We start from the raw sequence: 23,067 nt of genomic DNA on the forward strand, positions 1-23,067 counted from the left end.
GCCATGGGTGGCCTATCATCTGCATGGACATTGGTAACTAGTACTTGCAAATCACTCAGTATGTCATTATCATCATCATCATCATCCCGTGAGTGACATAATGTCGTGCCGCCGTTTCTCTTCATCCATAGCTACCATTGCCTCTTTCCCACCTGTTCTCTGTTGTCCATGTGCATGGTCCTGTCCCCTCCCTATTGCTTTCTATGGATTGTTGTGCTGCACTTCCGTCCCGCATGCGCTGTGTGGTGTATTGTGCTGCTGCAAACCCTGATGCCTGCCCTGGAGGGTCCGTTTGGTGCACCTCTCCATGTCCCTCCTGTCCTCTGTTATCCGAGTCCATGTCCCTACCCCAATTCCTCCTGCCTACCATGATTCAATGTACCATACTTGCAAACATTTTGAACTTGGTAAGAGGGAGATTTTGAAAAAAACTGGGGTATTGATTTTCCCCTTTGAGTTACATTGAAAAAGAGGAGATTGTAGACAGGAGACAGATCAGGAGCTTAAATACATTGGACGTTTCCTGGCTGAAACGGGTCTGTTGGCATGTGTGGTTGTACTACCACTGACTCTTCCTTCTGCCCACAATGGTCTATTATATTGCCACAGCCTCTCTTGCCAGTCCTGTATTGTTGGTTTGTTGCCCCTGCCCCCCTTTACACTGCCCACCATAGTCTGTTGTGCTGCCACTGCCCTTCCTGCCTGCCCAGTGTGGTCAAATTGTTGCCTCTGCACTCTCCTACCTGCCTTCAATTTTCAGAGTCCGTGCCCCTGGCCTCTGCCTCTCAACAGTATCCCAATGAACAACTTGATTGCTAACATTCTATATATATTACAAAAGTGTGGAACACCTGATGTCATCCTGATGTAATCAAAACTGTAATACCTAGGTTATTTCCTTTAGAAATTACATATATGAGAGGGTCTTATTTGCATCAAAAATATGGTTAGTGCTCTAAAAAACTAAAATGAGGACATATTTTCTGAGTTTTCAAATAGCGACAAAGAACTTTTAAATTATTTGTAATCTTTATGTTTTTTTATCTAGTTGACCACTTGATTAAATGTTGCACCATGGCGAGAGGATGTGGTGTTACTTCCAGAGCTGCAGACTTTGCAACTGGGGAACCAGGTTGGAGTTTCTGCTTCAGCTCAACATTCTGTGATTGTGGTCAAATCACTTAATCTCCCCATGTCTACAACCAAAATGAATTTGATCTTGTGTGATGTAACCAGTGCTCATGTAAAGCATTCCAATACCTGACAAGTCTGCAGTATATAAAACTGCAAATACACAAAAAATAAGTGTTTTGCACACTTCTGTCATTGGGCTACATGTGGGCTACATCAGGGTGATATTTGTGCTGCATTTAGGCTCTTTTGTGTCTGGTGGCCATCTTGGGAGATTTATTTGTTATGAAGTTTCCTAATTTCCTCATTTACTGCAGTCTCCTCAGTAGGAAATGCTTTTAGTTTTTTACTTTGATTCCATCAAGAAGGTATTCAGATATGTCACACATTTGCCATAAATTCTGAATGTTAGCACTCTAGTTGCTCATTAAATCACTGTAGTAAATCTACTGCTCACCACGGAATTCTGCTGCTGGTATTAAACGTGCATGTTTCAGTCTGCATATCAGAATTTTTTAATGAAATAGAAGAGGATTTGAGAAGTCACTCAAAATGTGCCTTAATTTTTCTTTCTTCAGCACTAATCATAATTTCTATGGCAAAATGAACCCCCTATTTTGTTCCTTTTTAAATTAAATGTTTTAAGTGTTACCAGTTTATTCCAATCAAGATGGCTTCAGGTGTGCCATACTTTTGTCATAAGTAAGACAGTAAGCGCTCTAGTTGTTCTTAAGAACACTCTGGGAAGCTGCAATAGAACACAAAGGAATCAACTGACAGTCTCTGCCCTTGTTGGATGTACATGCTTTACTGAGAATGTCAGACTTCATTCTCACATGACTGAGAAAGATAATGTGAATTTACAGAAAATATGCTCTCAGTTAGCTTATAGATCACCTTCCAAACCTCTGTGGGAAAAGCATGAGAAAATAGTTTTCTCTCAAACATGATTCATGATATCACAGCAGAAGGCTTTTTTCTCATGGTAAAATCACCTTAGAACTCACCACAATTCCTAAAATGAGTATGGTACCATAATGTAACTAAAGTCTTAAAACCTTCTATTAACTGCAATGCTTTTTAATGAGGTGCTATCATGTATATTGGTCCCAAGATGGCTGCCAACACTTCTTGGATGAAGTGCTGACAGCCAATCAGATCTCACGATGAGATGTGTGGTTAGGCTCCGCCCAGATATATATGTGATTTTACTTTTGATTTTCTCAGGAACTACTGAACGGATTTACACCATTTAAGCAAAAGGCACATGCCTGACCTGAGGACTACCTCTTTGCCACATTTCAAGTAATTCTGTTCAGCCGTTCGGGCTGTACCTTCGACTAAAGGTCCTATGGGAAAATGCATGGGGAAAACGCGTTTTGGGACCCCCCTTTTTTCTCAGCCCTCGCTTGACGAATCACCCCGAGACTTTCAGGGTAGGAGCTGAGCGGAGTGCCACTTTAGTTTTGAAAATGTCACGAAGATAAGTCAACCGGCGCCAAAGTTATTCAAAATAGAATTTTCAGGTTTCCTATGGGAACTCGGTCCTAACTATAACTATCTACTGGCGACCGCCAGTAGATAATATATATATATGTATACATACATACTTAGAGCAGAAGAAGATCCTCGCCCTGCCTTGAATTAGTGTTGCTTACTTGCTTTCACCACATCTGCCCCAGCAAGTGTGTGATCAAATATTGGTGTAAATTTGCATTAGTCACACATCAATGAATTACACAGCCCAGTGGAAGAGGGTTAGGGTTTGATGAATGATTGGGAAGGGGTATTCGAGGGAAAGGTTTGACACAAATAAACACTACATATGGACAACAGAAAATCTTGGCAGACTACCATCATATTCATAAATCTGTTAAGGGAGAAAAACGAAATGCATGCCTGATGTGGGTAATGATAAATATTACTAAGTAGACTAGTAGAAAGTAAAGGGCAGCAGTATATTATTAATTATTATTATTATGCAATTGCCTGGCCTGTCTGCCCTCAGAGAGACTCAAATTACATATATTTTATTTATGTTCTGTTGTACTGGGCTTCCTTTTTAAACTAGCAAAGAAATTTAAATAATACCTGTAGGGATATAAGCAAAGACTAAGAGCAAACATAATAAACAACAACAACACACAGTCGTAATAATTGAAGACAAAAAATGAATCAAATTAATTAAAAGATGATGAATGATACTTTACTGTATGTTATAATCCTGGTCAAATTGGGAAGATGCATCTCTTTATTCCTCTTTGTCCTCCTTTCCATGGACGCTCCGTCTGTCAGTCTTGGGTGCCACTGCCTGCCTGGCAGATGAGGATTGGTAAGATAAGTGTGAGTTGTTTTTCCCAGTATAGCAGTCTGGCCTGTAAGTGTAGATGGAAAAACAAAAGGGATATTGAAAAATCAAGGAGAAAAGTAAAGTTAAAATGCATAAATTAAGGAGGAGTGAAACGAGAACACTTTCAGAGGTGGCATGGCTAAACCATGTCTACTCTGTTTCCAGCACTAACCAGGCTACAACAACAACAGGACAGACCAGGCCCATTGCACCCACCCAACCCCCACTTAGATTAGATTTTGACTGAGCCAGACAGAGCACACATATACAGCAGCTTAGAATTTTCAAATTAAGTAACTAAATCAATGCATCGCCTTCAGTAATACCACTACACTCAACTCCACAACTACACAGACATGTAGGTCTGCTGTGGTTGTTGTTGACTTGTTTATCTTTTATGCCACTTCATGAAATGCCCTGAGTTATTCCATCAATCATCTCCGATCCTACTGACTGACTGCGAAGGGTATAGTATGTGGTCATCATCATCATGGCGTCCAAATCAGTCTGTAGTGTACCGAGTGAGTCCAGATTCCATATTAAAAAATGCAATGGATCGGCCTGCAGTAGAAGTACAATTTCGTTATTAAACAGCAAGAAGGGAAACATTGACTTGAGTAACTTTTAGTGTGTAGAATAAATACTGGTACAGTTCATGCACAACAACATCAACAACACAAACACCAATCACTCAGAGTCAGCATCCAATGCATGTTATCATTACACGTTCTCATCTTAAGGGGCAATCCCTTTCAGCTCGGAGAGGAGGATAGCTATAGTTGTGTTATTTTGGAGGGACTATTCTCTCCATCCAATGCCTGGCTTGAGGGAAATGAGTCAAGACGGATGGAGCAGGACCAAGAGGAGTGCATTTCTTTAAGAAATGCACACAGTTGCAAATCCAATATGGCAATAAAAAGACAGTGGTGATGGATTTGTTGTGATTCGAACCAGAAAGACAGAGACACACACAAATAATAATAGTAAATAAGGAAGAAAGAAAGTAACAAGTTGAAAGCCTAGTTGTCAGGGAAGTAGATCTCATCCTCAAACTCTGGTGGTCACCCAGAAGTCACCTAAGTCTCTGTCCTCCTCTTCCTGTTGTGCTTCAGGTATGGTGTAATCCGGTGGTACAAAGTGCTGATTAATTTTGATCATGGTTAACCTCTCCACGATTGGGGCGAGAGCCTCGTCCTTTTCACTGATACAATGGCACCAGCAGCACTGAAACCACACTCAGAAGAGACACTTGCGTAGGGCAAGCCAGGTCGTCAATTGCCAGCCTGCTGAGCACTGGCCAATGGCGATTTTTTCCATACCAATACATCAATGGGTTTTGATCAATGTAGACCTCTGTTGGGTCATCCAGAAAGGCCTGGACCATCCGCTCAATGGTCATGGGTGCTCCACTTTGCACGGCCTCTTTTGCCTTTGCATTTGATGTTGGTGGTTTTGACTGCTGTGAGCCAACCGCACTGCCCTCAGTCCCTGAAGTTGAACTTGGCGCCGGCTGCCCTGCAGTATTTGTTGTGGGTTGGAGTAGCGTGCCTCTAATTTCCAGCCGGTCTTTTTAAAAGCGTCTGGCTACTGCAGCTATCCAAGTTTTGTACTTGGCAACATCCACTTGTGAAAAAGGATTTAATGTGATAGTGTTCAGTACTGCTTTATACCGTGGATCCAGAATTGTGATAGAAATGTAATGGTTTGATGACACAATCTCAGTTTGCACCCTTGTATTTTCAGCTAAGCGAAGGGATAAGCTATCCACCAACTCATATGCTTCTTTTTTCCTCCACACCTGGGTACATTGCAGACACCGCCTTCAGCTGTTCCTGCAGCATGTGCAATAATGGGATAGCTTGGCCCATAGTACAGTCCTCCTTGCTGACTTCACGTGTGAAGAGCTCGAAAGGAAGTAGCATCTCTGTCAGGCATTTAACTAGGCCCCATTGGTCCATCTCAATGGTCATGCCTTTCACAGTAGCATCCCCTAGTCGTCGCATGACATATTCATTGATTGGTCTGTACTGCTCAAACAGACGGTCAAGCATGTAATAAGTTGGGATCCAATGTGTTGGCACCACCTGGATGAGTGCTTTAACTGGCACTCTATACTCACGTTGAATGATTCTCAGCTGCTCCGGGCTTTAAAAGAATGGCTGAAATGTGTGCATATTTTTCTGCAGGTGGTCAGTAAGTTGCTGACTCGGTATACTTTTTTAAGAAAGTCTTGAACAATGATGTTAATGCAGAGTGCCAAAGACAGGACCCTGAATTAGCCACCATCGCCTATGGCCTTGCCTATATTACTGCCATTGTCCGTGGCAACAAAATCAATGTTAAGCCCACTTGGGTGCAGCCAATCAAAGACCTTGCCGTTAAACTCTTCCAAAATATTTGCATCAGTATGAGATTTCTCCATGGCGAACATGGCTACTGATGCAAGTTTCTGAGTGGCATTAAAAATCTCAGCAGTGTCAACCCCTGCATATATCTTTTCTCTAACCCCCACAAAAGAGGTCCAGTGTGCAGTGATGCACATGTAATTAGTGGCCTGGCAACTGGTCCACATGTCTGTTGTCACGTGGATACTATGAACAGCACTCTGCAGCAAAGCTTGTCTAAGCCATTCCAGAATGTCGTGATGTAGTGCTGGAGCAGCAACTCTGGAAAAATAGGACTGGCTGGGAGCCTACATTTTAGCCAGCTTCGCATTGTACAAATGTGCCATTGGGTGGCTGTGTAGTATAGTAGGCTGGATTTTTTCCCTTTCTGTTACCATTGATGCAGGTGAATTCTTGATGCCAGATGTTGTTAGGCTCAATGCCGCAATCTTTTTTTCTTGCTGTACTCTGTTGCCTTGGTGTCTCACACTAAGCCTGACTCTTACTCTTGTACCACTGAGATGTTACTGAGGCTGATGAGGATGTGGGCTGTGACACTGCACTGCTGGGGACAGGGATACTTTATGTTCCAGAGAAAATGTCTCCCTCTTGTTCACCTTCCATTGTGATTGTCTCTTCAACTTCTTCATCACCACCAACCGCAATGGATGAAGATTTATTTTTTGGGCCTTTAAGGTGTTCCTCCCACTGGATCAAGTGGTGTGTTTTCAAATGGGTTGCTTGGCCTATGGTAACATAGTTTCTACCAAGCATACCCCGACAAACACATTGTTTTCAAATGGAGCATATAGCAACGTTCTCCTCCTTACTGCTAACCGAAAAGAAGTCGCAAACTGGGGAGATGAACTTTCTGGAGCTGCTGGAGGTGCCACTTGCAATGCCGGATAAACTTGAGGGTGGGTGTGGAATTTGACTCTGTGCACTACCACTACCTACTTCTACTGAGGTGGTTGTGCTGGATGTAGGTCATTGCTGGGCCATTACAAATGCAAATATGGAAGCTGGATGTGGTGTTGGTGTTACCTGTGTTGGTGGTACCCGTGCCACATCCCTCACAGCAATTTGGGATGGGGTAATGTCGGTCTCCACTGGGGCGGGACTGATGTCCATGATGACTGGCTCATCATCATCCTCCTCTTCTACATCCATAACTCTATGTCTTTTTGGAACCTTCCTTTTCCCTAGCCTTGTCTAGTGGCGTCTCTCACTCTCAGACTAAGGTGGGGGCTTCCAAGTGGCATCTAGATCATCAGAAGGGGGGCTTGCAGAAGAACTCAATTGACTAACCCTCCTTTTCCTTGCCGGGGATTTGGAAGACAATGGATCTTCTAAAAGAGTGGCTTGCTCTTCTTCCTCTGCAAAAATCCTGATTTCCTGAACTGCCCCTACTTCGGAAGAGACAACTACTTTTGTGGGCGGTGGTTGCGGCTGTTGTTGTCCAATTATCTGAGTTTCCTGCATGATTGGGTACTACTTTGCGATAACGACAAGTCAATTTCAACATCGCTGCTCGTTGGCGTTGTCGTGAGGAGACTGGCTGCCTCTGCGACAGACCTGCGGGGGTGCTTCTCCCAGCTTGATCCCTAGACACAGCTGCTGCAATTTTTGGTTTCCCAAAAAAGATCTTGGTCGGCACACCAGAAGTGGTAAGAGGCACTCCCTTCTTCTTCTCACTGCCAACGTTCTTGCCACTGGAGGACCTGGTAAATTTCTTTGGGGCCATCTTCTACAGATGTCAGCAGCACGCAGTGGCACAAGTTGAAGAGATGTCTCTGGTCACACATCACGTGACGTCGTGCGCAGCAGGACCTTTGTCTGTACAAACAAACAAATATCATATATAACTTAGTGTGTGGTCACACTTGTTAGTGTTATTATTAATATTATTACATTGTATTAACTCAGTTATTAAAAAAACATAACAACTGAGTAGCCATTTGTGAGACTTTGACAACAAGGACTTTCATGGTGTAATCTGTACACTTAGGAAGGATAGGAAAAAAGAACAACAAAAAAATACAATTGTAATGGAACCTGTTTGATTGATTGATTGATGTACTTATAGAGCGCAGCTATCACCCTACGGGCATCTTGGCGCTTGCATTGGGAACCCGTCCTGGTTTTTCCCTGTAAGATAACCCGTACTGGGCATCCCAAAGGTGAAAGCCAGGCATCCCGCCGCGGGGGGCCGTTGTGGAGATTAAGCAGGCTTGTTGCCCAGAGCTGCATAGTGTGAACTCGTGCTTAGAGTGGGCACCGAAGCGAGAATTATCGAGTCCGTGGACAATTGGGCTCTGGACCCTGCCGCGTCGGGAATCGAACCCAGGTCCCGGGTCTGATCTCTGCTTCAGGGTATGCCTCCTCTAACCAGTGAGCTACACATTGTGAATGTGATTGTGCATCATGTGGGATGGAACATTATTCAGGAAGCTGCGGCTGGCAATGGGGATGGAAGTAGTAAGCTAAGAGGAACAAATGAAAGACATGCGGGCCTATGGCAAAAGCAGCACACAAGCAGCACACCAACTACCACCACAAAATAGCCACATGGTTGGTCACTCACACAACAACAAGCAGGAGGCCTGTAAAACAATGAACTCAAGCAGGCCTATATGGTCAGACAAAGGAGGCATGCTAAACAACACAGTCTTAATGTAACAATGCAAAAACAAAGATCCATAGGGCTAAACAAGGTTTGCAAGTTACACAACAACCAGACCACACACATCCAACTAAGGCATTTATTTAACACACACAAAAAAAGTGAAATACCCCAAATAAAAAACATTTTGCAATTCAATCCAATGCAATCTATTCCCTAAATGATGTTAAATTCAACAGATACCACAGAAACAGTTGTTTCATACACACATGAGTAGCTCTGGGCCTACTGGCTGAAAGGCCTATTGGCATACTACTGGGATAGTGAATTAAATAAATGTTGCAAATTGATTGCAAAAGTTGTAGAAAATGTAGTGAACTTTCGAATATGTTTCCTTTATAAAAGCAAACTAGAAGAAACATTAAATACAAAGAAGCAACTAGGCCCCTACTGAAAATACAGGCCACCCACCCCAATACATTGAAAAACCCAATGAAAAGTATAAATAAAATGTATGTGCAATGCCCCAATCAAACAAACAACACACATTTTCCAACTTACTTGTGAAATCTCAAATCCCAAATTCCTCATATCCTATGATATATGCTGCAACAAACAAAAAAAGGGTTCCTTCAAGCTCCAAATCCAAATGAAAAGTGAACAGGAGATGGACAGATCACTGGGAGGAGCCTGCTGGACAGGAACAGGAAGTTGGAGACACTGGGGCACTTCCTTCCTCTTCAAAACATAAGTAAAAAAAGAAAATGGACTCCTGGTACAAAAAGGTACAGCCAAATGTCAATCTGAGGAGTTTTTCTCATCCAAATCATCATTTCGAGAAGCTTTTGGCTGCATGAGAGATATTCTTCTCCAGCTTGCAAATTCTACGTGTTTGGCATAGCGATCTTCACGAAACGTCCGCCGGAAGTCCGATGGCGCGCCTGAATGACGTGTTCGCAATCGCACACTCTCGCGGGACCGTGCAGCCAGCTACAAAATCTCGTGGCGCATTGAAACGGATAGGAAATCTCGTTGGTGAATGCAGGCATCCCAGTAAGTCACTCCAGCGCACGCAAAAATGCATTTTGAATGCGCAAACAAAAAAAACCTCCTCTCTGTTGCAGAGCGCGGAGTTTTCGGTAACTGCGCATTCTACGCGGAAGGCGGAGTTACCAAAAATCGGATAACTCCACCAGCAGAGTGGATTTCTCCACCCAGGGTTATTTAATATTAACGTATATAGTGCAAGAGCACATTTTAAACCCAAAAATGGTGAGAAACTCACAAGTTAAAACTTGTTACCCGCAAAGCCCTCCCATTATTGGTTTCACACAGAAAGCTGATCAATCTGAGTATTAGATTCCATTGTACAACAAATAGAATTTTAGTTTGATTCTAAAAACTACAATTTCATTGCGAACAAACAATAAAATATCACTCAATCAATCAGTAGATTTGTAGAGCACTTTGTGTCCCCATGGAGACATGCAGGCCCTGGCAGGGTCAAGTTAATTAGCCGAATACCCAGGTCTTCAGGGAATTTCTGAGTTATCAAAAATCGGAAACTCCACCAGCAGAGTGGATTTTTCCACCCAGGGTTATTTAATATTAACTTTTATAGTGCAAGAGCACATGTTAAACCCAAAAATGGTGAGAAACTCACGAGTTAAAACGTGTTACCCACCAAGCCCTCCCATTATTGGTTTCACACAGAAAGCTGATCAATCTGAGTATTAGGTTCCATTGTACAACAAATAGAGTTTTAGTTTGATTCTAAAAACTACAATTTAAGTGCGAACAAACAATAAAATATCATTCAATCAATCAGTAGATTTGTAGAGCATTTTGTGTCCCCATGGAGGCATGCAGGCACAGGCAGGGTCAAGATAATTAGCCGGATAGCCAGGTTTCAGGGAATTTCTGAACTCTGGAAGAGATCAGGTGATCCATAGATGAAAGGGTAGCTCATTCCATGTCTTCTAAATTGTTGTGGGATTACTGTTTAAGTGCTGCATAAATACTTTACACATTGCCTCTTAGTTAAGCCTGACTGCTTTTATGCCAAGCTATGCAGGGTTAAGCACAGGTTAATTTTGTGACTTTTTGTGGTTCATCCTGACAAGGATTGCTGATGATGCTTGAGTAGGGTTTAAAAAACAACCCAATTCCTCATGGGGCAAGACCTATTGAACATAATTGGATAGATTCACATAGATTTTTCTCCTGGCTTATTCCTCAATTTCTGGAGTGACCTAGATGTACTGATAGGTTTTTCCTGATATTCAGCAGTAAGTCATGCATACTATTGTAGTAATTTACCACAAACCATTTGTGAATAAGGAACAATGAGGAGCGAATATGAGTCAATAACCAGTTTCCACTGCAAGAAGCACATCCATGCATCCAATTCTACTTTAAGTTTGTCTCTAAGCATTTATAAAATATACATACGTAATTTTTGTGCTAAAAAATTGGTGTATTCACACTAGTTAAGTTTCTTAGTTTATTGAAAGTGTTTAACAACAACATTCTTTTATATCATCTCACGCATAATTATTTATATTAACTTCACTTCTACAACAATAGCTCAAAAAAATTGCACATCCTCATTATTCTATGAACCAAAGAGCATTGAGAAATAGGAAACACATCTTCTGTCAAATGCTCGCTAAACAAACTTTTCCTAGAAATTGTTTTAATTGCTTAAATTGACTTTTACATGTAAGATGAATAATTATTTTGTGAAAAATTGCACTGCTTTTGAATCATGCATAATACTTATCCCCCGGGTGAACATCCTTGTGGATTTGTAAGACTTGGATCTGAAACTTTTCAGTGCCTTCACAGCAGCCATACAAAGACTCTTTGTAGCCATTAAATTTGCATGTATCTAGCTTTGTATCGTCTTTTTAACTGCTGTTTATTCATTTACATGTTTGGCTCAGAGTCAAATTTCGAGACAGCTGTTTATTCTGCCTCCAAATGTAAGAATCAGCAGTAGTTCCAAACACACACTACTAAACACATATTTATACTAAAAAAACTTCTTACACTGTTTTGAGCAAATTCTAATGTTAATACTGAAAATGTGTTTCCCTTATATATCCATGCAAGGTGTTTCATTGAATTGCACAATTATTTGGTACTGCTAATATTTTCCACAGATATCATAGTAGAGGCCTCATGGACTACAATGCTTTCAGTGAAATTGGGGCCTATTTGTATAATACATTTTAACAAATGCATTTGCATTTGGGAGCTGGCCTAAATGGCAATAGATCAGTTCACAAAATACAGAATCGTAGTGGATCACTATTTGACCAATCCTCAGTAGTAATTAATGCGGTAGTAAGCAAACTGCAACCCACTACATTTGCCTACAATCACAGGGGTGGTGTCTTGGCTAGTTGGTGGTCAGCACATATACTACCTACTGGCGGTCGCCAGTAGGTAGTTATAGTTAGGATATTGTTTCCATAGGAAAAGCATTTTTTGATTTGCTAATAACTTTGGCGTTGTTTGATGAATATTTGTGAAATTCTCCCCCAAAAATGTCTATCCAGGTCAGCTCCTATTCTGAAAGTTTGGGGGTGATTCATCAAGTGGGGGCTGAGGAAAAAGGGGGGACCCAAAACTTGTTTTCCCCATAGGAAATTTTGCGATGAGCTACAGCCCGAACTGCAAATGGAATTACCCCAAATTTGACAGAAAGGTAGAACTTGGTTCAGAAAGTGATTTTTTGGAGGCCCCTGGGTGGGCTAGGTCCCGGGGTTATTTCTTAAAAAAAATAATAGCGGGGGCTCGCTGGGGCCCCTGCAGTCCCGGGGCTTCACTTATGTTGGGAAGGGGGTTCAGTAGGCTGTGGAAATTATATCGAGAAAACAATGCGCCGTATTGCGGCCTTCCTTTAATATAATGTGGAATAATGTTTACTCATTATGCAGTGTTCACTGTTATCACGGATAGAGTCACTTTGTTATAGGAAATGTATTAATATGTGGTAGGGAGTGTTCTCTATCCCGGGGGCATTTCTTAAAAAATAATAGCGGGCCCCCGCAGCCACAAGGCTTCACTCATGAAGGGAGGGGGGTGCAGTAGGCTGTGGAAATTATATCGGGAAAACAACAATGCACTGTATTGCAGCCTTCCTTTAATATAATGCGGAATAATGTTTACTTATTATGCAGTGTTCACTTTTATCACGGATAGAGTCACTTTGTTACAAGAAATGTATTAATATGTGGGATGGCGTGTTCTGTATGTGTGCGCAGAACAAATTTAACGTTTAATTGGCTGAGGTGTTCCAAAGACAAACTTAATGTTCATTGGCTGCGAACCGTCAAAAGTAGAAGTGTTTCCTGCCACTTTCTTCCCCTCCGCAGACTAGCAAGGACATCTAATTGGCTCACATGTTGTTTGGAGGACCTTTTAGCGCTTAATGTTGATTGGTTGTGAACTATTGAAAGTAGAAGTGTTGCTAGGTATTCCCTTCTCCTCCGCGGAGTGATGGGACATCTGATTGGATAACGTGTTCTAAGGAGGAGCTTCCAGAGCTTCATGTTGGTTGGTTGCGAACTACTGAAAGTAGAAGTGGTGCCAGCCATTCACTTCCCCTCTGCGGAATAGGAGGGAAATCTGATTGGCTGACGTGTTCCTAGGAGGTCTTTCCCAAGCTTTATAATGATTGGCTGTAAACCATTGAAAGTAGAAGTGTTGTTAGTGATTCCTTCCACCTCCGCGGAGTATTAGGAACATCTCATTGGGTAACGTGTTCCAAGCGGGACCTTCCCAAGCTTAATGTTCATTGGCTGTGAAGCATTAAAAGTAGAAGTGTTGCCAGCCATTCCCTCCTCCTCTGCAGAACAACATGGATATTTTATTGGCTAAAGTGTTCCGAGTACAAGTTTGCTCCATATTGGGCGGGAACCATTCACTGTTGTCAGCCATTTTGTGACACAGTTCAAAGGAGTATGGGAAAAAAAGTAGGGGAGGGTAGGAACACCATTAACTCTGCACAGTGGTCACAAGGTGGTGGAGAGGGATTGTGAAGGTAAAAATGTTTTTTTATATATTTTAAGGACCATTTATATAATTGCCCTGGGGTATGCAAATCATGGCGGAAAAATAAGAGAGTGTATTGCGGTCTTCTTTTTATCAAGTTTGCGGGTGGGATACTTCCCAGGAGCACTATTTACTTCTAATGTGGTGTTTACTTTTCTGACAGATAGGTGCGGTTGCGCAGCAAAAATTTCCGTCTAGGTTTCAAACCCTTTATTTAGCAATTACAAATGAACTTTCTTGGGAAACCGACGCTGTATATATCAAAGAGGTGACAAATAAAAATGGAATTTCATAAAATATCAGTTAAGTGTGGCCACACCCTCCTTTTTTCTGCTATAGTTTGTAAAAGTGTTGCCCCATATTCTTGATAATATAAGAGGGCATCAGTTACTTTTAGATAAAGTAGAAAATAAGTGCTACAACAAACACTCCCGCACTACATTATCTGAGGTCAGAAGAACAAGTAAAAAACAGTTATACACAAATGACTTCATATTAGATACACAAGTGTATGCATTATCATTTTTCAAATTTGTATTCCGTAGAATTTGGGAACGTTCTGTGGCAGTGCTTAGAGGTAGCACACTGTTCCGCTAACAAATAAGGTACTCATTTAGGAATATATAGGATAGTACTATTATAATATACGGTACTGGTCCAATATATCTATAGGGAGAAGGTGAATACGAACCGCAACTGAGAAAAATAGAAATTAGAAAATAACATTCAGAAATGTAGGGTTTATCAAATATTTAAAGTTACAAAGTATGTATGAAAGCTAAATGTTTTTAGACTGCAATTTCGTAAAATATGCTTACTGAAAAAATATCTAATAAAGTGAGATATAATGGTTAGTAAGCTGTTTTCAGATGGCGCCGGACAAATCTCCAATTCCTCTTCTGTAACAATAGGACAATCTATTACAATATAACAAAAGACACCATTGTTACAGTAAAAAGAAAAGGAAAATAAAGTTATGAACAGAACAGAAGATCAATAACGAAATACTTTCGAGCTGTGATTATTTTCAGAGCTTCTTTTCTCCGGGACGTCAAAATATTTGATCTTCGTGGCGACGGGTCATAAACTCCTCTGAGATCATTATGACTGTGAAAATTATAATATACACATTCACAGTATATGATCAAAAGGGGGGAACAGACTAAAAACCAGAAGCTGATGATGTTGCTTATATGTTATGTTATGTTAAAAAAATTTGTAAAGCGCACGTACACCACAACGGTTTCATGGCGCTATAGAAGAAGATGCTGCAGAAGTATACTGAACCAGATGTTTACAGATAAGCCTGTGTGAATAAGAGAGTTTTAAGAAGAGTTCTGAACTGAGGAAAGGAAGTTTCAAATCTAAGCTCAAGAGGGAAAGAATTCCAAAGTTGGGGAGCAAGGAACGAAAAACTCAGCCCACCGTGTTTTTTCCGTTTAAAAGGGGGATGACAAGAAGGTTAGAGTGGGAGGAACGGAGAACACGAGAGGGTGTGTAGCGGAGAACCAAAGAAAGGATAAAGACAGGCCCAAGGCCGGCCAAGGCTTTGAAGATGATACAGCCCAGTTTGAAGGTACAACGCTTGGCTACTGGAAGCCAATGAAGGCTCTTCAACAGGGGACAGACATGTTGATGTCGTGGTTGTTGAAAGATAAGACGAGCAGCTTGGTTCTGAACCAATTGAAGGCGGTGAAGTTGGTAGGCCGGAATGCCGGCATATAATGAGTTGGTGTAATCCATACGTGAAATGACTAAGGCCATGATAACCAAAGTGAGGGTTGTTAGGAATCTCGAAATCTTGCGGATTCTGCGAAAATGGAAAAAGCAGGATGAAATCACAGCGCTGATTTGAGCCTTCATGGTCAAGTCTTTGCTGATTATGACTCCGAGGCTTTTCACAGAATCGGCAGGTTGAGGGGGATTGCCTAACGTGGGAGGCCAGAAGTTGTTGTTCCAGGGGTTGGGGGTTCCGCCAGTCAAAACCAATTCAGTTTTATCAGGATTGAGTTTAAGTTGACTGGCATTCATCCAATCACTGAATAAACATAAGGTAGCCTGGAACCTAGAAGCGGACATGATGGAGGAGTCGTTTCTAAACACAAGTTGAAGGTCATCAGCGTAGTTAAAGGAGGCCACCTCGAAATTGCGAAGAGAACGGATCAAAGGAAGCATATACAACTTGAAAAGAAGAGGGGAAACAGAGGATCCCTGGGGGACTCCGCAGGTCAAGCTGACCCTCCTGGCAGAAAAGGTGTCGAGGCGAACAGCCTGCGACCGGTCTTCGAGAAAAGAAGAGATCTATTTTAAAGCTGTACCATGGATGCCAGCATCCCTGACACGGTCGAACAGGAGATTGTGATCGACCGTGTCAAAAGCGGCGGAAAGATCCAGAAGGATGAGGGCCTGAGAGAAGTTATTGTCGGCCCCCTTTGTGAGTTCATCCATGACTGTAAGTAAGACCAGCTCAGTGGAGTGAGCTGGTCTAAAGCCAGCCTGTTGAGAGTCAAGAAAGGATGAAAGCTCAATAAATGAACTAAGACAATGGGTGACATGGGCTTCCAGGATCTTGCTGAGGTAAGGGAGAAGAGAGATAGGACGATAATTAGTGAGATTGGAGGGATCAGCGTTGGTTTTTTTTAGGATGGGGACGACCTCTGCAGCTTTAAAGGAGTCAGGAACTAGGCCTAATTTCAGGGAGTTGTTGAGGAGTGTTAAAGGGGGATCCGGGCATGTACAGAAAGCTTCTTGGAGAAAGTGAGGAGGGCATGGATCGGTAGGGGAACCCGAGCCAACCTTCTTTACAAGCATGAGAAGTTCCTCTTTCGAGATCAGAGGTATCTGATCCAATACTTGTAAGTTCTTAAACGAGGTCACAGAGGTTGTAGGAGTTACTGGCGGAGGGATGCTACTCTTGATGGTGATGATTTTCTGCAAAAAATAATCATTGAGCGCATCGCATAACAGTTGAGTTGGAAGAGGTTTAACAGTTACTCTGTCAGGCAGAGATAGTTCGTCCACGATAGCAAATATATCTTTAGTTTTTGATGCAGTTGGTAATTTTTAGAGAGAAGTACGTGGATTTAGCCTGAATTATAGATTTTTTATAGTCATTTAGGAGCCCGATAAATGTAGCTTTCTTTTCCAGAGAGTAATTGCGTCTCCAAAAACGTTCCGCCTGTCTGAGAGCTAGTTTCTTTAATTTTAGGTCCATGGAAAACCAGCGTTGGGTGTCGTGGGGTCGTCTACGTGTGGAAAGTTTAAAGGGAGCAACACTGTTGCTGGCAGAGTCAAGCCAGCATTTAATATCAGCCGCCTGGTTGATAAAGCAGTCAGTTTCAACGGGGATGGAGGTAGAAAGTAAGGAGCAAAACTCGTCCTTATTAGCCCGGTTCCAATTTCTGGCCCAGAACTTGCCCAAGGTCAGGGGTTTGGTAGGGAGGGAATGATCTAAGGAGAATTGAATAATATGGTGGTCGGACCAGGGACATGGAGAGATGGAAAGGGAGGAGATAGTCAAATTGGCAGTCCAGATCTGGTCCAAGATGAGGCCCTTGACATGAGTAGCAGTGCGGACGTGTTGGGTGCAATTTAGCCCAGAGAGTAGATCCATAAATTCCCGGGAGTTAGTGCTTTCTTTAGGATCCGAGGGCCAATAGTTAAAGTCGCCAATTATAATCAATTTTGCATTATTAATAACTATTTGGGAATTAAGTTCGCCAACCAGCTGAGGAAAGGAGGGCATGGGTTGGGGGGGTCGATAGAAGAGGGCACAGACAAAAGGCGAGTGGGGGGAGTCACATTTTAGGATGAGACTATCAACGGAGGGTATGCTAGTGACTGTTAATGCAGTAAATCTAAGTTTATGATGGATAGTAGCGGCCACACCACCACCTGGTTTCCCCGGGAGTCTGTTGGCCTGGAGTGTGTAGTACCTCGTGGGAGTAGCAGCCAGGATGTCTGTAGGGAGTCGGCTGTAAGCCAGGTCTTAGAGAGGAGGAGGATATCAGGTTGTCTGGAGTCAAGAAAGTGGAATATTTCCAATTGGTGTTTGGGTAGCGAGCGAGTATTAAGGTAGTAGAACTCCATGCCTGTTTTATTGGAGAGGTATTAGAGATTGCGGCTGAACTAGCTGAAGGGTGCTCTCTGGACGAAGGAAAGGGGAGTGCGGAGGAATCGTGCCTGGGAGAGAGAATCCCACAGGAAGATAGCTTAGTTCTTGTACGGGGGGCAATAGGCCAGTTTGCTCGGTAAAGGCGCAGGTCAGTGGCTGAGTACGAGATGGTTTGGGCAGAGTGGAATGCCCCTAGCCCCGACCGGCCGCGGACGGGCGCAGACGGGCTTGCCGACGAGTCATGAACTCCTCTGAGATCACCATGACTGTTAATATTATAATATACATATTGACAGTATATGATCCCCATGGGAAAGCAGACTAACAACTGGAAGCTGGTGATTATAAATCTTTAGGGTTTGCGCCGACTGATCACCAACACCTCTGAAGTGAAGTACAGTGTCAATATTATAATATAGAAAGTCACAATATATAAGCTGAAAGGAGCCAGAAAAGGAGCAATGTTTGCTGTAATCAGTCTGTTGTTGAAAACAAGCTGCTGACGTTATAGAAAAAAAAGGCAAAAACATGCGATAACACTTTTTTCTAGATATAAATGTTTAAAAATTGACAAATATCTACGTATTATAAATATCTACTATGTCATAATCAAACAACTTACAACTCTGGAATATGTTTTGTTGCCGCAAAACAAGAATCCAACGCTAGAAAAGGGAACCTGCATCACAGAATGGACACAGATAAAAAAACTCGCAAAAACAAAACTAATCGAACAACGGGTGTGGTTTATATACTTTTTGGTTATTGAGTAGTCTATGGAAGGAAGATGTGTCTCCCCCTATTTAGATGTCACGTTTTATAGTTTACACGTGCTCACGTTTTAACTGTTTAACTAGTGCATATGTTGGGAAAACTTACAGGGTTTCGATTTCCATCGTAACACGTATAAGGTCCGAAATATGTACATACGTTGGAGAGTTTAAAAACTGTTATCCGGCAAGCTGTGTCATTTGCATTCTCACGACTAAAAACATCTAAATAGAAGACATAAAAAAAAATATCGTTCACAATAGAAGAAAAAAAATACATGCTAATATTCATCATCACTCTGCCAGCATTTGCAAAGCGTAGAGCTAACCCCTGAAAGGTGTGCCGGCGCTCAGGGTCCTTGGGAAGATTAAGCAAGGTGTGTTACCCACAGTGAGATAGTGGTGGGCTAACATGCTGCTGGAGCCGGCAATCGAACTGTGAACACTGTTGTTCAAAGTCAGGTATTATAGGTCCTGCGTCACACTTTTACTACACTTATATGTTAATTACTGCTAATTAAGTTGAAAACATTGTTAAATTATAAGTAGGGCTCCTTGTTTTCCTGTTTAACTGATTTTTACAGATAAATACAGACAGAAAAGTATTTATTTTCCTCTCTGCATTTATTTTAAAATGTGAATAAAAACGGAAATTGAGTTATTTTTTGAGCGATTCTAAATGTTGTCAATCATGACTACCAGGCCAATAGGTCTGTCGTTCTAAAAGTGAAAGGGTTAAAACAATAAAATAATTTTAGTAAAGAGCCTTAAAGAGCAATATATATGATCGTATAAGAAAACATGCACATTTTAATATCAAGGTTGTGCATATTTTATCATCTGAGAATGTTTATATGGCTGAAAACGGTCAGTCCTTCAGGCATGAGTGCATATTTATCAGCCAAAAAAATGTGGAAATATACTCATTTCAGATTAATTTTTTTCTCAAAACCCAAGATATATATGGATAACCATAGATACAATTATTTAAAAAAAATATGGATAATAACAGGCGGAAATGCCCAAAACATAAATACCATAAAACCGGGAGCCATAATTATAAGTTATAAAAGACTGCTATTAAGTTCGTTTTTACACTATAAAAAGCATACACGTCTTTTTAAAATTTACTTAAAAAACATTATAGGTTATAGGGACATTGTAGTTAGAAATTAGCGTGCATAAAAACCTTAGAAATTCGCTGAAAAAACCATAGGTTTCAGGGGCATTATAGTTAGCTGGACATTTCACTGGTACAAAACCATAGAAATTCCACCGTTATAGTTAGTTCAGCTAACTATAACTCGCGCCCCCGCAATGCACTGCTCATGACGTCACATATTACATCATTCATGGCATGGTCAGTGACATCACTGATGGCATCACTGATGACATCATCCACTTGATAGTCTGATGCACCTCCTCACACCCTAATATAACCTTTGATTCACCCATTCTAAAATACAGATTTCCATTTTTGAAAACATAGGGACACCAATACCAGTTACTATATACCCACTCACTGATTCTTAGGTCTACTCACACATCAACTCATTCACAAATACAATCACTTATAAATGCAGTCACTCCTCTATACAACACTATCATATGCAGTCATACACCTATTCAGACAGCCACATACCGCCACTTATCCATGGAGTTACTCACAGACCTAGATAGTCATGTATAGAATCAATCACACTCCCATTTACTCACCTATACAGTAAAACACACAACACATCACTAATTAATACAGATAACAGATAGTAGTGCATACTTACTCTCTTATATAATCAGTGATACAAGTACACAGGCATCGATACAGCCAATCTCGTAATCACTCACTGTCACATATAGTTATTTATATACACCATCACTCACATAAACTGCCTTTTACATATGTAGCTACTTACATGTACCACTGAGATCTCCATTCACTCATGAACACACCCATACACATACTCACCCACTCATAGAGCTGTTTCAACATGCACTCTTGAACCCATACAGCCAGTGAATCACCTAGTCACACATCTCTGCACAGAGTCACACACCTCCAACCCACGCAAACACACACTCAGGCACCACTACAAATACTGAGGCAAACAATCAATAACCCATATAAACTGCCATGTAGCTACTGCCTAACCCATGTACTAGCTTACACAACAACAGACACACTGATACAGACATTCACACATTTTAGTCTCTAATGCATACATTCAGTAAGACACGTTTAATCAGTGACTTATAAAATCAGTCACACACCTCGTAAATCCTTCATCCAGACACTTATACACCCACTGATTATTCAATACACCTTGGCATATTTAAAAAACATATTTAAACTTTACAGAAACACACAGTCACTGGATGATGTCATCACTGATGTCATTTGTGATGTCATCACTCATGTCACTGACCATTCCATGAATGATGTAATATGTGATGTCATGAGCAGTGCATTGCGGGGTAGCGAGTTATAGTTAGCTGAACTAACTATAACGGTGGAATTTCTATGGTTTTGTAGGAGTGAAATGTCCAGCTAACTATAACGCCCCTGAAACCTATGGTTTTTTACAGTGAATTTCTAAGGTTTTTTAAAAGCAAATTTCTAACTATAACTTCTGTAAAACCTAAGGTTTTTTGTGTGAATATATATATACATATATATATATGATATATATATGATTAATAATATGCAGGGGGCACACAGTCCCTCAGCATCCCCAGGGACCACCACCTTCCCTGGGCTTTAGGGACTAAAGTGGACTTCATCCCCTGAGCAGCAGTGTACCAGGAGGTGCATTTGTGGAGTGGTGAAAAAATGGGACAGGACCTCAGACCACTCTCAGCAATCAAGCTGTGTGGGGATCACTAGAGATAACAGGAGGGCTAGTTGGCCTCCTGGGACCCTCAGGAGGCAAAGGGACTTCATCCTCCAACCAAGAGCCCACCAGGAGGTGCATATGTAGAGTGGTGTAAAAAGGGGGCGTGGCCTGTGTCCACCTCTCAGAAATCCCACTATCTGGGGCTTGCTGGCAGAAACTGGTAGGCTAGCTGGCCCCTAAGGACCCCAGGAGCAAAGGGGACTTCAATCCCCATCCAATAGCATGCCAGGGAGAGTGATTGCAGAGTGGTGGACAAAGAGGGCATGATCTGCTATAAAAAAATTAGCAATTGTGCGTTGTGGGACTTACTGAAGGTAATAGAAGGCCCCCTGTTACCTCCAGTAAGTCCCACTCAGTGGGATTTCTAGAAGGTCTTCGGAGGCCATGCCCCTCCTTTCTCCACCACTCTGCAAACGCGCCTCCTGGCACACTACTGGTTGGCAGATGAAGTCCACTTTACTCCTGAGGGACTTTGGGGGCCAAGAAGCCCTCCTGGTACCTCCTGTAAGCTACTTACATGTACCACTGAGATCTCCATTCACTCATGAACACACCCATACACATACTCACCCACTCATAGAGCTGTTTCAACATGCACTCTTGAACCCATACAGCCAGTGAATCACCTAGTCACACATCTCTGCACAGAGTCACACACCTCCAACCCACCCAAACACACACTCAGGCACCACTACAAATACTGAGGCAAACAATCAATAACCCATATAAACTGCCATGTAGCTACTGACTAACCCATGTACTAGCTTACACAACAACAGACACACTGATACAGACATTCACACATTTTAGTCTCTAATGCATACATTCAGTAAGACACGTTTAATCAGTGACTTATACAATCAGTCACACACCTCGTAAATCCTTCATCCAGACACTTATACACCCACTGATTATTCAATACACCTTGGCATATTTAAAAAATATATTTAAACTTTACAGAAACACACAGTCACTGGATGATGTCATCAGTGATGTCATTTGTGATGTCATCACTCATGTCACTGACCATTCCATGAATGATGTAATATGTGATGTCATGAGCAGTGCATTGCGGGGTAGCGAGTTATAGTTAGCTGAACTAACTATAACGGTGGAATTTCTATGGTTTTGTACGAGTGAAATGTCCAGCTAACTATAACGCCCCTGAAACCTATGGTTTTTTACAGTGAATTTCTAAGGTTTTTTAAAAGCAAATTTCTAACTATAACTTCTCTAAAACCTAAGGTTTTTTTTTGTGAATATATATATACATATATATATATGATATATATATGATTAATAATATGCAGGGGGCACACAGTCCCTCAGCATCCCCAGGGACCACCACCTTCCCTGGGGTTTAGGGACTACAGTGGACTTCATCCCCTGAGCAGCAGTGTACCAGGAGGCGCATTTGTGGAGTGGTGAAAAAATGGGACAGGGCCTCAGACCACTCTAAGCAATCAAGCTGAGTGGGGATAGCTAGAGATAACAGGAGGGCTAGTTGGCCTCCTGGGACCCTCAGGAGGCAAAGGGACTTCATCCTCCAACCAAGAGCCCACCAGGAGGTGCATATGTAGAGTGGTGTAAAAAGGGGGCGTGGCCTGTGTCCACCTCTCAGAAATCCCACTATCTGGGGCTTGCTGGCAGAAACAGGTAGGCTAGCTGGCCCCTAAGGACCCCAGGAGCGAAGGGGACTTCAATCCCCATCCAAGAGCATGCCAGGGAGAGTGATTGCAGAGT

Source organism: Triturus cristatus, chromosome 5_2, assembly GCF_964204655.1.
Source record: "Triturus cristatus chromosome 5_2, aTriCri1.1, whole genome shotgun sequence".
In the NCBI taxonomy this organism is placed as follows: domain Eukaryota; kingdom Metazoa; phylum Chordata; class Amphibia; order Caudata; family Salamandridae; genus Triturus; species Triturus cristatus.